General features: G+C 39.4%; 2 long non-coding RNA genes, 1 other non-coding gene and 1 pseudogene across 3 annotated transcripts in view; 2 read left to right on the top strand and 2 right to left on the bottom strand.

Moving 5' to 3' along the window:
- Window positions 1-450: 450 nt before the first annotated feature.
- LOC134386114 (uncharacterized) overlaps window positions 451-15,108 on the bottom strand; it is a 14,994-nt gene continuing 336 nt past the window's right edge. Inside the window, exons 2-3 of the long non-coding RNA XR_010024450.1 lie at window positions 2,733-2,850; window positions 451-1,393 (exon numbers count right to left, since the gene is read on the bottom strand). This is a non-coding gene — a long non-coding RNA (uncharacterized LOC134386114). The remainder of the gene's footprint in view (window positions 1,394-2,732; window positions 2,851-15,108) is intronic.
- On the bottom strand, window positions 5,444-6,031 carry LOC134386330 (rRNA N6-adenosine-methyltransferase METTL5-like; annotated as a pseudogene).
- LOC134386673 (U6 spliceosomal RNA) lies at window positions 12,870-12,972 on the top strand. The gene has a single exon (XR_010024504.1). It is a non-coding gene; the product is annotated as a U6 spliceosomal RNA (small nuclear RNA).
- LOC134386113 (uncharacterized) overlaps window positions 14,333-15,108 on the top strand; it is a 21,286-nt gene continuing 20,510 nt past the window's right edge. The window contains exon 1 of the long non-coding RNA XR_010024449.1: window positions 14,333-14,455. This is a non-coding gene — a long non-coding RNA (uncharacterized LOC134386113). The remainder of the gene's footprint in view (window positions 14,456-15,108) is intronic.

The following is a 15,108-nucleotide window of genomic DNA, read 5'->3' as shown; positions in this document are numbered from 1 at the left end:
GTGTTTAATAAAATAGTTCAAACATAAAAGTGGGTGTATTAGTCAGGGCCCTCCAGAGAAACAAAACCAATAGAAGATATGCACTTAGTACCGACAGAACTTAAAACAGGGTTGATATCTTCCAGATCAGCAGAAGATAAAATCAACCCAAAGAACAAATGACAGAAAACAGAGGAAGTGGCATAGAAACCTGAAAAAGAAGGAAAGAAGGAGAGAAAGCAAGCAAGCAAGGAAGCATAACCCAAGATAGCACAGTTAGACAAAACATATCAGTTCTGATAATAAATTTAAATGGTTTATCCTAACAAATTAAAACAAAGTTTTTCCAAATAAGTTTAAAACACAGAATCAATATGCTGCCTTCAAGGGGCACATCTAAAGCAAAGCACAATTTAAAAAATAAAAGGATGAACAAAGATTCATAAGGTAAATTTTAAAAAGAGATGGAATTAATGATTTCAGACAACATAGATATCAAGGGTCAAGACATTAAACAGTTAAAAAAAAGAGGGTCATTTTAATTACACTGCACAATCAAGTTATAACAATCACAAACCTTTGTGCATTGACCATCGTCACCACCTATAGTAAAAAATTATTACGAAAAAAGGAGAAATGTGCAGAAATACTATAGTTGCAGGAAATTTTAACAACCTTATCTCAGGTTTTGAAAGAGAGAGTGGTCATTTTTTTCCCCTCCATGTCTTTTCCTTTAGGAACTGCCCTTCCTCCTACACATAAGAACATTTTAGTGGTGTGAGTCAAGAGGCTGCTTCTACTCCCCAGCCCCCCGGGACTGGGCAATTTAGATGTTCTACTCAAATTCCTTGGGATTCCTTTTTACCGGTTCTGTGAGCCCATCCCCAGCTTTTGGGAGCTTTACCACTGAGGCTTTGCACCTGAGGCCAATGCTTGGGCACTGGATCCATCTTGTCCAAATGAAGAACTGAAAGTGCTTGAAGTTTTCTGGCCTTCAATCTCCCCACACCTCCAGTTTCTTTGCCCGAGGACCTCTCCCATATCAGGTATTGGAAATTGCTGGGCTTTTTTGCCTTCTCTAGATTTCCTCACTTTTTTTTACTGTTTTCTCCTAGAAAAACATCCTTAGTAAATCACTCTCAACAGAATCCTTGGCTTAAGATCTGAATCTGTGAAACCTGACCTGAGATAGCACATTATCTGGGCTGACCAGAGTGGCTTATCTTTCTGACCCATGGGTTGGTCAGAGGTGGGCAATTTATTGAAGCTGGCTCAATCAGAGTCTTTACATTGCCTTGATATGTGTGCTGGTGAAAGAAACAGTGTCTTTCTATTCCTGTGATTACAATATGCATGGAATATATAAGCCTGGATTTCCCAGGAGCAATCTTGTTGCCACATAGACAGAGCCTGCCTGAGAAAAGAAGACAAAGGCAAACAAAACAAAGAGAGGAAGAAAGACAGTATCAATTGCATCATTTGCATCCCTAGATACAGACTTTGCTGAAGTTTATATTTTGGAAATCCCAGTTATATTAACTAATCAGTTCTTTTAATGAATTACAGTATTTCATGGAACAGCCACATCAAGTAATGAAACATATGGCTATATGCAATTCAATTTCTTCTTAGTTTTAGCAATGTAGCCTTTTTTTCCTAAGAAAAAGGAAGACATCAAAACCTCATATATATTTATAATTCTAATATATATTTTAAAAGTTATATATGTTATATATAATAATTACATATATGAACATAGCTATGAATATTCCTAAATAACATTCTTAAAATAGCCCAATCACGCTTGCAGCCAGGGAGGAGGGGGCAGCCAATCTTGTGGGATCTTTATGTCACTGAGTTCAGTCTCCACAGCTCTGTGTCCTCTGCTACAGGAGGTCCAGGTGGCTCCACCATGGTTTCTATTGTCCTGTGACCTGCAGGTACTGGGAGATCTGCAGGCAGGTCACAGGACATCCCAAAAGCCAGGAAATGACTTCCAATCAAGATGGTGGAATAGACTGTACCCAGCATCATCTTCTCCCACAGTCAACCAATTTACAACTATTTAAAAGCAACAACTGCTAAGCTGGGGCCACTAGAACTCAGAGGAAGAGGAGGAGAGACCTACAGAGTTCATGAAGTCAGGAGAAGCCATGCTGAGAGAAAGAAGGGACTGCTCCATTTTTTTCTAGCCTTGACCACTTCAAGGCTGGCCCTTGTGAGCACACGGAGCAAGAGCTGGCAAAAACCACTGCTATGCCCTCCGTATGAAGTTACTTGGAGGCTGCAGGGGAGAAGAGGGCTTTGGTGGCCCCCAGGCCAGCAAGACCACTGATGGGTTCCTGTGGACCTGCATAGGAGTGAGGGACCATGGACAACTGAAAAAAGGAGTCACTCAGAGACCAGTGAGTCACCGCAAGGGACTGGCGCACAGCACGTCCCATGGGAAGAATTTGGAGTGCAGGTAGTGGGGAGACTGGCCTGCCTGGGGAACATGGGGGCACAGCATGGACAGCTGATCTGCCCCACAATCAGCACAGGACCACTCAGTGGAGACTGGTCAGGAACACAGACCTGCAGGGGGTGCAGTTTTCTTCAAAGACTCAGGCCCAGACCAGAGTTTCCACACAACCCAGTTGTACCAGACCTCATAAGACCTGGAAGTGCTTACAAGGCCAACAATTAAAATCTGAGCTTCACAAAAAGCCTTTCCACACGGAATGAGTAGCAAAGCAGCAATTTAGATCACTCACAGGGCTCAAGTGCTGGTCCCCGCAGGTAGGTCCCCCATTTTAGAAGTAACCAAAGGACAACAAATTAGTTCCAGTGCAGAGTTTAAGTTGTGGGGGTAGTGAATAATCCAACACAGAACTGAAAGAAAACACAAAATGCCCACAGATCAGAGACAAAGTTTGGTATTAACCAGTAAAGGTCTCACACCACCAAAGAACACCTATAAAACCTAGAAGGACTGGCAGGCCCCTGGGTTCCCAAGCCTGGGTTCAGGGGGGCCAAGGGCCTCAGCCATGTCCCCCTGATGTTCACATCCAGCCCAGTGACAACCACCAGGCCAATGTCAGAAGTGCCCTGTGCTCCCAAGCTGAGGTTGGGGGGATGCCCAGGGCCTCAGGAACCCCTCCCCATGTTCACATCCAGCTCAGTGATGACTGAGCTGCTGCCAGAAGTACCCCAGGCTCGCAGGATGAGAAGGAGGCCAAGAGCCTCAGCCATGCTCCCTGAAGTCCATATCCAGCCCAGCTACAACTGAGCTGCTGCTGGAAGCCCCCGGGCTCTGCTGTCAGAATGAGGGGGGTGCCACAGGCCTTGACCCTGCCCCTCTTATTCCTCCTCCTCCCACCCTATCCCCTCCCTTTCTCCCTCTCCCTCTCCCCCTCCAACTGCTGTGCAATGTCTTAGAATGCAAAAAAATTAATAATAAATTAATTAAAAAAATAAAAATAAAAAAGGAAAGAAAAAATTTTAAAATAAAATGGTAATGAGTTTTTAAAAATTCTTAAAATAAAAAATATTTTTTACTGAATTCTTTAAATTTTTCTCATCTGTCATGTACAAATGTTGGATTATATTATCTCTAAATACCCCTCTTAGCTCTAAATTTCCCTTTTGAAACCTTAGTATATGTAGAACTTGGTGGACTTTTTGAAAGCACTTTGGGTCACAAACTTGCATCTTTCTTTTCTGGGAAATAATATACAAGTATAACAATTAATGTGTCTATTCTTTAGAATTTTGAGTCATTCCTAACCATGCATGATTCACTGTTTGTTCATTTTTAGTTCACTCTAGATGAATTCACAAGGTCCCAAAAAAGGGAAACATTACCCCAGAATAAATCGGTTTCTAAAGTTTTGATATTTCTAATAATAAAAATATTACATACTGACAACGAGGTAGAACTTTATAGGAAAATAAGAATAGTAGGGTTTTTGATCTACATATTCTCAAGCGTGAATCTCAACAGGATAAATGTAGGTCACTTTTTTAAAAAAATTGAGAGTTTCTAAAATATCTTTATTCATAATTTAAATGATGATACGGTATGATAGGTAAATACTTTTCTATGTAATAGCATAAATAATGAGACCAATTAATGCCAAGATGGGAATTCTTTCAAACTGAACACTGAGGGGCTGGCCAGTTAGCTCAGTTGGTTAGATAATTGTGCTAGTAACACTAAGGCCTAGGGTTCAACCTCTGTACCAGTCAGCTGCCAAAAAACCAAAAAAAAAAAAAAAAAGAAAAGAAAAGAAAAAAAGAAAAAACCAACAACATCAACAAAGACGAAAACAACAACTACAACGACAACAAAAGTGAGCATTGAGCTAGGGCTGTGGCAACTAGAATAATCACATTTATTGTGATTATTCTGTAAACTTATTGCTTGTCTGAAATCTTGCTCAGAAAGAACTACTTCATTCCTAATTATCTGTCTACCAGGTTTGTGTGCTATTTCCCAGACATTTATAGCTATTATACTTTTAATGATTTTCCTATGAGAAAAGTCTGAAAAGCAAAAATGGACCCCTTAGGTGTTAGTGAAGTGACAGTTGCCCTGGGACAAATTTCCCTCGGTAGTGGGAATGGATTAAGAAAAGGAACTGAATGTTTACTGAGTTCTCCTACTCTGCCCTTGGCACCATGTCAAACACTTTGCAAATATAATGTGTAAAGCAAATTGTTCACAGAGGCAGTTCTGGAGCTACACTTCAGTCATATGTATCTCAGTTGAAATCTAGGCTCCCCTACATGTCCTTCTCCCCGTTCTTTGAACATGGCAATAATTTCTGTATACTCTCGCTGGCCAAGATTTTAAGATTTAAAAGAATACCAGTGACACCAGATTTGTTTTGCTTTCAAGTACAAAATGGTGTTATAGTATTGTCCCAATGACTTTTCATTCTAAACGGACTCCTGCCACCTTATCCTTGTCCCCGCTCCTCCCTCTCCAAATCTGATACAACAGACCCTTCTCTCTGAGAACCTGTGCTTTTTTGCCTATGGTCATTCAAGCTGCAATGAATGCTGCCACCTCCTGGCACCTTTTGAAGAGTTGAAATTTGGTAATCAAAGACTTCCCTTTGGTTCAAATGCTATTTGCGAATAATACTCCTCAGACATGGTCCTTTGTGTATTTATTCTCCCTTCTTGCTTAGAGTCATCCAGTTTTGGGAGAGCAAAAAAAGCTTGGGTGGGTCATCTGTTCTCCTAGTATGTCTAACCAGATGAAATTTGAAATTTACTGGTGACTCTGTTTTGTCATTTAATGTGCATCAGGGCAGTAGTTGCTGCTCATGAGAAAAAAAGAAAAAGTGAACTCTGATGAGTGCAAGCTAACTGTTTATACTATACATACAGGTTTTTTTTTTATTAAACAATTTTTGTATTCATTTTAATTAAGTTTAATCTGCTCTTGTCTTTGGAGGCTTTTAAAAATAAAACAGAATTAGGTCCCTTCAGTGTCCACTGATTGCTTTTTATGAAAGCTGTATGATGCTGGCAGGTAATATCGAAGCTCTGTAATAATGCCTATTTCGATTTTTCATTCTGCAGATTTCTTCTGAACATGTTCTCTAGTTAAGGATTTGTGTAAAGAATATACTGCTGTTCTTGCCATTTCCAAAGCAGTCTTTAGAAAACCCATATCTGTCCCTTTATTATTTTTGGTCCCAAAGGGAGGATTCATAATTACTATATCAAATGACTTGGACATTCTGTTAGACAGTAAGCACACATCACATGTCAATGTTTGTTAACTCAAACTCTTCCACATTTCTGTTAAATATTTCCAAATGCATCTTCACTACCTCAATCCAACACACAACCCTGCTCCTAACATTGCAATTCCGATGTTAAGCACTCTGCAACAACATCCTAGATCTGCAACCAGTTTGTTTTCAACGGCATCACACTTGTTATGGATTGTATAGAGCATACATGCTGCAATGTGCGACCTGGTTGGATACTGTTCTAGAATTAGCTTTGGCTTTTCAAATCCATCCACTTGTTGCAGACGATCTTCTAGTTCTTTAAGCCTTAATGTCTTCGTGTGTGTGTGTGTGTGTGTGTGTGTGTGTGTGTGTGTGTGTGTGTGTGTGTGTGTGTGTGTGTGTGTGTGTGTGTGTGTGTGTGTGTGTGTGTGTCCCACGCCGCCCTCGGGCCCCTCTGAGACGGCGTTGGCGCGTACCTGGACCCGCTGCAGGACCCCTAGCGTCGCGTTCCTGCACCTTGGCTGGGACCTTAACTGACACCTTGGCTGGAGCCGGAAGCGCTACATAGAAGTTAGAGGCAGAAACGATAACGTCCACCTGGAGCACTTGGCTATGCTAAGTCAAAATTAGGTGAAAAATTTCTTGCCACATTTCTTTACATATTAGTTTTAATTTTTATTGAAATGATCCACCAACATTTGCAATCATGTAGTTGCTAGTAAATGATGCCATGCATATGAAAACTTTTAAAATTCTATTATTAGTTCATACAAAATAGAACAACATTAATACACTGGATTAAATTGTCCATTATTTTCTTTTGGGGGGTGGGGACGGCTGGCCGGTGCAGGGATCTGAACCCACAGTTGACCTTGCTGTTAACAGCACCACGCTCTCCCAAGTAAGCTAACGAGCCAGCACCTTTCCTTGTCCATTATTTTCAACATGTAGACGATTTGAATTAAGGCATTCGTAAAAATATTACATAAAGAAAAACTTAGCACAGAAACTTGACCGATTCACTTTTGAATTATGAATGGCAAAAATGTCTTAATCCACGTGCATATTGTTCTCTTGGGGGAACAGCCAAGAGTAGACATTTTTTACTTCAGTTCTTGTTGAATGCCTAGAACCCACATAAGGGCTAGCATATAGTAAACCCAATAATGTCAATTGAACGAACCATTATTACTAGCCCTTTTATTTGTAAAAATGCCTGACCATTCAGATTAATTTATGAAATGATGTTTAAACTTAGCGGTGGGTATAGCCATTACAGTAAGCAAACGTCTAACATTTGATATGTTTCTGGTCAAAGTGTGGTTTAGGGTTCGGCGTCCTGGCATCACCAAGGAGCTTGTGAGAAATGATGAATCTCAGGCTCTACCCCACACCTACTAAATCAAAATCTGCATTTTGACAAGATCCCCAGGTGATTTATATGCACATTAGAGTCTGAGAAAAACAGCTTTAAAGCACCTTAGCTGCCTTTATTTCCGTGTAGCTTATAGGATCCATCATCTCATAGATTTCTATTTTCCTAAATAAAATTATTTTATGACCAGACCTTCCACTACTTTCTGATTGAGTCTATGCAAAATGAGTTTTTCGTGTCTTTGTTTCCTTCTTTCTTTTCTAAGAGTTGCTCAAGCTTAGAAACTGGTGTGAATTCCTATTCCTGGGCTGTCAATCAGGGGGCTTTTTATAAGGAAACTCCCTTCTAGGGCCCTTTTATTAAAAACTTTTTTAATGATTGAACCAACAGTGGACTATTAAGACATTGCTGCTTATACAATTTTCTTTAAAAGAATGTTTGTCAGGGTGCAGACTCACTACACTGAAGGGAAGACTTCCTGCCCCAAAATATTTGTAACAGCTCCTGAAAGAGAAAGTAATTATCACAAGTCAGTTAGGTCTTAAAAAATAAAAAAATAATAATTAAAAAAACAACCACCACAACAAAAAAGTTTCTTCTAGACCACCCATGTGTAAATTTATGGAGAGGGTTGGATCATTTACTTGCTAATTTAATTTTTATTTGCTTTTCACTTGTTATTAACTCGACAGCCTACTTTTTATTAGAAAGTATACTTTGGCTGCTTTTAACTTGTCTGAAATTATTAAGATTTTTCGTATAGAAAAGCACTTAGCAGGGTTGTTAATTATTCTACTTTTAAATTTAATGAGATGCTTAACTAAAGTAGGTGTCTTCAAAGTCAGCTCCAGCATTCAAAATAGCTTCTGCCAGTGCATCTACCAGCTGAGGGCAAGCTGCAGATACACCTGGGGCCAGGCCATTCTTTGCCTGAAGTGAGGTCCCTATGCAAGTCTTGAGGCCAGTGGCAAGAGAAAAAGAATGCGTTTGGAATTATTAAACTGCCAACACAAGTGCGGGGCTCAAGCCTGGTACTTATCTTTGTAGAAATTGTTGACTACAAGATTGTAAAGAATCCTGGAAAAGCCTGGGACTTTGACCAATCAGACAGATCTAGGTCCTATGACATCATGGGTCTCCTCAGAACTTCAAATCACTTTTTTTTCTTTCTTTTTTAGGTGGCTGGCTGGTATTAGGATCTGAACCCTGTGACCTTGGTGTTCTCAGCACCATGCTGTAACCAACTGAGCCAACTGGCCAGCCCCCCAAATCACTTTTTTTTAGGTTAAGAGTGATAGTTTTGAGCTGTGGTTCAATGGGAAGAGTTAGCTCTGCTTTCTGCCTGGCCTAGAAAAGGGCCAGTGCAAAGGAGGTGTCCAGTAAATGCTTGTTATCAGCTTGTGGTATATTTGTTTACTGGTTTATTGTTTCCTTTTTGCATGAGAATATGATTAGTGAGGACAGGTGTCTGGTTGATATCTCACTGGTCTATATGCCTGTGCCTAGCATATTGCGTAGCATATTGCCTTGCACGTTGTAAGTGCTGCATGGAGGTGAGTGCATGAATGAAACAGTATCTAGGTACCTGCTAATAGTTCAGGCACTACACATTCATGTTTTCTCAATTAATCCTCACACTACCCTCGTAATAATATCTAACATTATTGTGCCAGACAATGTACTTGGTTCTAAGTGCTTTACGTTTATTAACTCATCTGATGCTTATAACAACCATTTGATGTTTGAAAGTAGGTATTACTGTTATAATTTTCATTTGCAGATTAGGACATTAAGGCACAAAAGGGTGAAGTAAGTTGCCTGAGGTAACACTCCTAGAGAATGAAGCTAGATTTTGAACCAGGTGGTTTGGGTCCAATGTCTGCACTCTTAACCACCATAATAGAATTGCTCATCAATTTCCCCTTTTTGTGAGTGAGGAAGTCTAGGCTTAAATAGATTTCCCATAACCACACTTTTGTAAATTGGCAAAGCAGGGAATTGGCCCTGAGCTACCCGTCTACAGGCTAGGGTTCTTTCCACTATACCACAGTTCTAGATATTTCATTATGATCCTGGAGACAGGTATTTCCAAGAAGAGCCAATGTGTGTTTCCATTGCCAAAAAGGTCAAGAAGATTCATCATCAGAGCTATAGTGAAAACAAAATAAAACTCCCTTGCACTTCAACATAGTCCTTTTAGGTATAAACTTGTAATATTCTTCGTGGCTCTGGTCAACACATCTTAAAAATATGGAAAGGTGTTGGGGAAAGTCCGACAATTACATGGAAAAGGTACGTCAGCAATGCTGTGTAAGGGCATATTAGCAAATGAGTGTGCTTCCATCTAGGATGACAAAAACTGACAATGAATTTAAATTTGCCTGACATCTAAAATTTATAACGTGTATGACTGACTTTTGAAACAATCCCAAAGTACCATTGAAGCTTAAAGAATTTAAACTTTTAGAGTTTAGTATAAATAAAAGGTTTTAGATGTTGATTGTAAACTAATGCAAGTTCCTAAACCAGTTGAGATGCCTATATAAATGTGTGCGTTTTTTTGTTTTGTTTTGTTTTGTTTTGTTTCGGTAGCTGGCTGGTATGGGGATCAGAACCCTTGTGTAAATGTGTTTTTAAGGGTTTAGTCAATGGGCACATATCCCTAATGTGTCACTGAGGAAAATTTGGCTTTATTGTTTATTTCTTATCTCTGAGATAGGTACCCAAGAGCTTGGTGTCTGGAGTCAGATAGGTCTGAGTTTCAATCTTAGTGCTACCACTTATTTGTTATGTGAACTTGGGCAAAATTCTTAAATTTTGGTTCCTCAGTTTATCTATGCAATATGATACTAATGATCCTCACTTCATAGGTCTAGAGAGAATTGATTGAATTAATTTTGAACGGAATTAAGTTAATTGCATTTCAGCATATGAAACGTACTTGAAACAGAGACTGGCACATTGCCAGGGCTTAATAAATACTGACTCTTATTATCAGCTATTATGAGTGCACAGGATGGCATGAACTGCCTGCCCTTTGTCCAAGCCAGTAGTTCTCTGTTTTAGGAAGATAATGAAGAGGTATTTCAGTAAAAGGACAGGGATATACAGTTCTCCCATACCATGGAAATTTAACTGTGGAATCCTCTAGTGACATACTAGATTAGTCTATGTGGGGTAAACTGCATTGTCGTAACTGTTCTTAACTGTTTGCATTTTCTAAGACAACATTTGAAAATATTGTGTCTGACAAAGATAGTAAGAGCTCCCTTACTACACCTGCATTCTCTGTGCTGCTTCACTTAATTATACATAAGGTACATGGAAAGAAGCTGAGTAAAGAAATGACTGGTATATACCTAGTGAATGGTTCAACGACTGGGCAGAAAACTCCCACGAACAATGGACTGTGGCTAAGAAGTTACCTTGTTTCTGACTGAGTCAGTTAGAAAGAAAAGTCATGCAAAATATTATTACCAGGAAGCCAGTTCTCCTGTGTGTAGCAATGATCTAAGTTTTAATGGAACAAGTGGTTAAAAGTAGAAACTATCTCATTTGAAATAAATTCTGCTATGTACTTCAGACAACAAGAATGCCTGACTGCTGTTATAGAGATGCTTGCCACAACTCCAAAAAAAAAAAAAACTTCAAAAGCACTTTTAAGAGGAAAACATTCAATTTTGTTGATAAAACACAAAATTAGACAACTGTGCTTAGATTTTTTTTTCCAGAATGATTGAAGAATTTTAGATATTTATGTATGTGAAGGAATGGTTAAAAGAAAACTCTGTTAAAAATTGGAGGAACTTATACACTCGTTTGACTCTTTCAAAGAACGATTTATACTGGGTAACAAGAACCATAAAAACAACTTCATGCATTTTGACTGAATTCCATTACTGGGAATTTGTTTTAATCAAATAATCCTCTCTCTCTCTCTCTCTCTCTCTCTCTCTCTACCCCCCTCTGTCTGTCTCTCTGTCTCTCTCAACAGAGACTCTTTCCTTTGTAGACGGATTCTTGCTAACGGTGGGCCAAGCACTTATGCTTAAAATTGGGGGATGAGGTACTTAATCAGTCATCTGAGGTGATCTGATATCAGCGGCAGGGGGAGGGGAATTCTTGCTAAACTGGGCTATGCAAGGATGGGACTGACACAGAAAGCCAATGTCAAGGCCTAGTTGAGAAGAGGGCTTAGAAGAGCATGACTAAAGTTTGGTCTTTGATGTCTCCTCTTAGTAATTTTTCATCCACTGAGCCTGTACCCTGTTCCTTGGCTGTAAGTCCCCACTAGTCTTTGCTGTATTCAGAGTTGAGCCTGATCTCTCTCTCCTACTGTAATACCTCAATTGCAATAGTCTTAAATAAAGTCTTCCTTACTGTTTTAACAAGTGTCAGAATAATGTTTCATTATTATGAAGAGAGAAAGAAAGAAAGGGATGAAAAATTGTTTTGACACTTGTTAAAACAGAAAGGAAGAATTACATCTCTAATCTTTTGATTGATCGATCAATCTATCAATGGATCCATCTAAAGAGAAAGTAGAGAACTGGAAGCAGCCTAAATATTTAACAATAGGAGGTTACTAAATGAATTGAAGAATAAAATCTTTAGAGTAGCATGCTGGCATTAATAGATAAACAGTGGTCAACATTTATGGAGTACTGTTACCCTCACTTTACTAAGTGCTTTACATGCTGAGCCTCAGAAAAGAGCGAAGTTGCCAGGAGCCTAAAGCCACTGTGCGCTCCATCGGCATCATCCACTTTGTTTTCTTCAGCAGTGGCTTCCTCTGCTCCTCAGACCTCACAAGAGATTATGTGGTGGCTGCCAGCTGCTCACATTTTTATTGAAGAGTGGACACATCTTTTCTCTCCAGAAGGGAGCAGTATTGGAAGAGACAATTCTACCCTTTCTATTCCTGTGGCATGTTCTTCCTCACAGGAGGCAGACTGGTTATCTCACTGGTGACATCAAGCAGTGATTGGTATACATTGAGCTTTGTTAAGCAGCGATGAAATTATGACTTCAGAATGTGGGTAGTACAGTCCTAAGTCTTTCTTGCTTCTTGTTAATTTGTGAGCCTGTGTTGCCACTTGTCCTTTGTCTCCTGGTAGTAACTAGACCAGACCAAGGATTGTCCCTAGAAGGCCCAGTGTAGTTTCTAAGTCTGACATTGGGTAAGTAGTTCAAGTGGGCCATGCTCTGTGGGCCCAGAGGTCATTTCAGGAGAGACCTCAATCAAAGTGTGTTCCCCCACACAAGCTACCAAGCTCTTTGTTTTGGGATTATGTGGTTTTGCCTGATTTAGGATGCTTGGTCTATACTTTGTTCTATAACTTCATCCTTATGATTTCTTGGGTTTTAGAATACGTAGGGAAAGAGGCAATGATGTATTAGTAAACTGGCTCTCTGGGGGAGAAACGCCCACTTTGTAACAGTTGCCGATTTTTGTTATGTAAGTGCTCTCACCATGGTTGATTTTCAGCTCCCAGTGGTTTAACAACTGTTTGTTGACAAAGTTCCTGGGTGTCTACCCATCAGCTTTGTGAGCCGTGCTCTAGCACACCATGGAAAGGAGAGAAGTCGTTAAGTTTCATTAGATCTGATCCCCCACACTGAGGGAACAACTTTCTCTCAATGCATTTCCAAATGCCTGTAGGAAATTCTGAGTGGCCCAGCCCGTCTGTCAGGCTTCTGTCCCTGGTTTTATCAGCTGTGAGCAGGGGTCTATGACTACATAATAGAAGCGTGTTGTGGGAGGTCTGCTGTAATAGATCAGAGAGGCAGTGCTCGCTTCGCATATATTGAAATTAGAATGATACAGAGAAGATTAGCGTGGCCCCTGCGCAGGCTGACACACAAATTTGTGAAGCGTTTCATTTTTGGCATAGTCCCTAGAAGGTCATTTGACAAACAATAAAAATTAAAAATTAAAAATAGATCAAAGAGGCAGAATTCGGGAACCAACGTGTGCTAGAATAACACTTCAGTCTCAGCTTGGGTCTTCCCAAAGCAGAGCCTGAGACAAAAGACCTATGTACAGGAAGTTTACTTAGAACTATTGCCCCGGAAAGCAGAAGTTCAGGACCAATAGGGAAATAGAGAAAGACTGAATAAGGACTCATTATTAAGTTCTATAAACCTTACCCTTCTGTCAATATTGAGTAATAAAAGGGTAATCTCCCTAAATAATACATAGTAAGAAATGAGCTGGGAGTTGCCAGGGGCCTTCCACTGGAGTTTGAGAACAAATCCAATGCAGATGAGAATAGAGCTAAGAGAGGACCACACACCAATCCTGGTGACATTCTTGAATCTTTGGACTGAGGTGTGCTGTATGCACCATTCCCCCTCCTCCAATTTGGTTATGTACACCAGTTCGTTTCCTTATTACTTAAGCCAGTTTGTATCATGTTTTCTGTCACTTGCAATCAAAGAGTTCCAACTGCTATACTTCCATAGTAACAAAGATCACATTGTATTCCGGTTGTTAGTCCTCTCTAGAAGGTTGCCAGCTCCTTGAGGGAAGGGCACATGCATCTTATTCAACCTGTATCCCTGACACCCAACAGGGTACCTGGCATAAAATAAAAGCTCAGTATATGTTAGATCGAAGGGGTAAATCTGTAGTATTCATTTGGCTTTGCAGTATTGATCCTTGCTGGTCTCATCAATGCTTTCTTAAAGAATATACGCAAGTTAAACTTTTTTGTGTGCAGGGAAGAAAAGCAGAAAAAAATTTGCAAGAAAATTTGATGAAAAGAGAATGGTTACACAAAAGAGTTAACATTATTTAAAGGTGTCCTATTAAAAGCACATCTCCTTAGACCATCTTTTCTCTTTTTGACTAAAATAGAGCTAAAAGGTTAATAAAGGCATAGGTATAATTCACTGATTTAAATGGTACCTAATATAATGAAAAGATTTTTTTTCTGCCTTTTTATTTCTAAGGGCAGAATCTCTATGTAAAATGAAAATATAACAGAGAGAAAATGCCATGGTGTGGACAGTATTTTATCTTGTTTAGTCCTTACAGTGGATTGAATGTTCCCCCCAAACTCATCAAAGCTTAATCTCCACTGTAACTGTTGAGAGTGGGAAATCCTATTATTATAATTGAAAGGGGGAGCCTTGAAAAGGTAGTGATTAGATTGAGGACTGTACCTCTTGAATGGATTGATCCACTCTTGGAATAATGGGAGTGGTTCTGGTGGCTTTAAAAGGAGACCGAATGAGGTGGTTAGTCTCTCTCTCTCTCTCTCTGCTCCACCATTTCTGCCACGTGAGACCCCTGGGTCACTGATGTTACCACCAAGACCCTCAATAGATGTGTGTTCCCTGGACTTTGGAATTCCTCACCTCCAAAACGGTAAGGAATAAATTACATTTTCTTACAAAGCACCCAAAGTATACCCAAAAGTATATTTGTTACAAGAAACAGAAACAGACTAATACAGTCCTAAAAGAGTTACCATGAACAATTATACTATTGATTAGGAACTTGCAAAGGAAAAGCTGATTCCATAACCTACTTCCTTCTTCTGTATGAAGGCTGTACTACCTCTTCTCCATCAATTGAAAAGCTTCCTGAAAGAGAATCTATAAAGTGGGAAATTCAAGAAGCCCACAATTTAACCCAACTATTCATCATTCTGTCTCATTTGAAATAAATTCTGCTGTGTACCTCAGACAACAAGATTTATGTGCAGTATGTGAATTTCTTGAACATGGTTTCTTGAATGAGCATTTACAGCAAATTTTATGTTAAACCTTAAAACTATATATAATCTTCCAAATTGAATTGTGAAGCCATTATCTGGGATGCTCACTATATCACTTTACTATTGGCAAGAAACTCTTGAAGGCGTGAATGCTATTTAAAGATATTTCTTTAGAATCCAACATTTAGGAAAACAGAATGCAGATAAACAAAAAGGAGAATATTAATAATAATAGTGAACTTTAAAATCTCAATAATATTTTGGAGGCCACAGTAAGTTTACAGCAAGCTACAAACTCTAT

Source organism: Cynocephalus volans, chromosome 9, assembly GCF_027409185.1.
Source record: "Cynocephalus volans isolate mCynVol1 chromosome 9, mCynVol1.pri, whole genome shotgun sequence".
Taxonomy (NCBI): domain Eukaryota; kingdom Metazoa; phylum Chordata; class Mammalia; order Dermoptera; family Cynocephalidae; genus Cynocephalus; species Cynocephalus volans.
The sequence above is the reverse complement of the archived record's forward strand: the minus strand, read 5'-3'. Positions and strand labels throughout refer to the sequence as shown.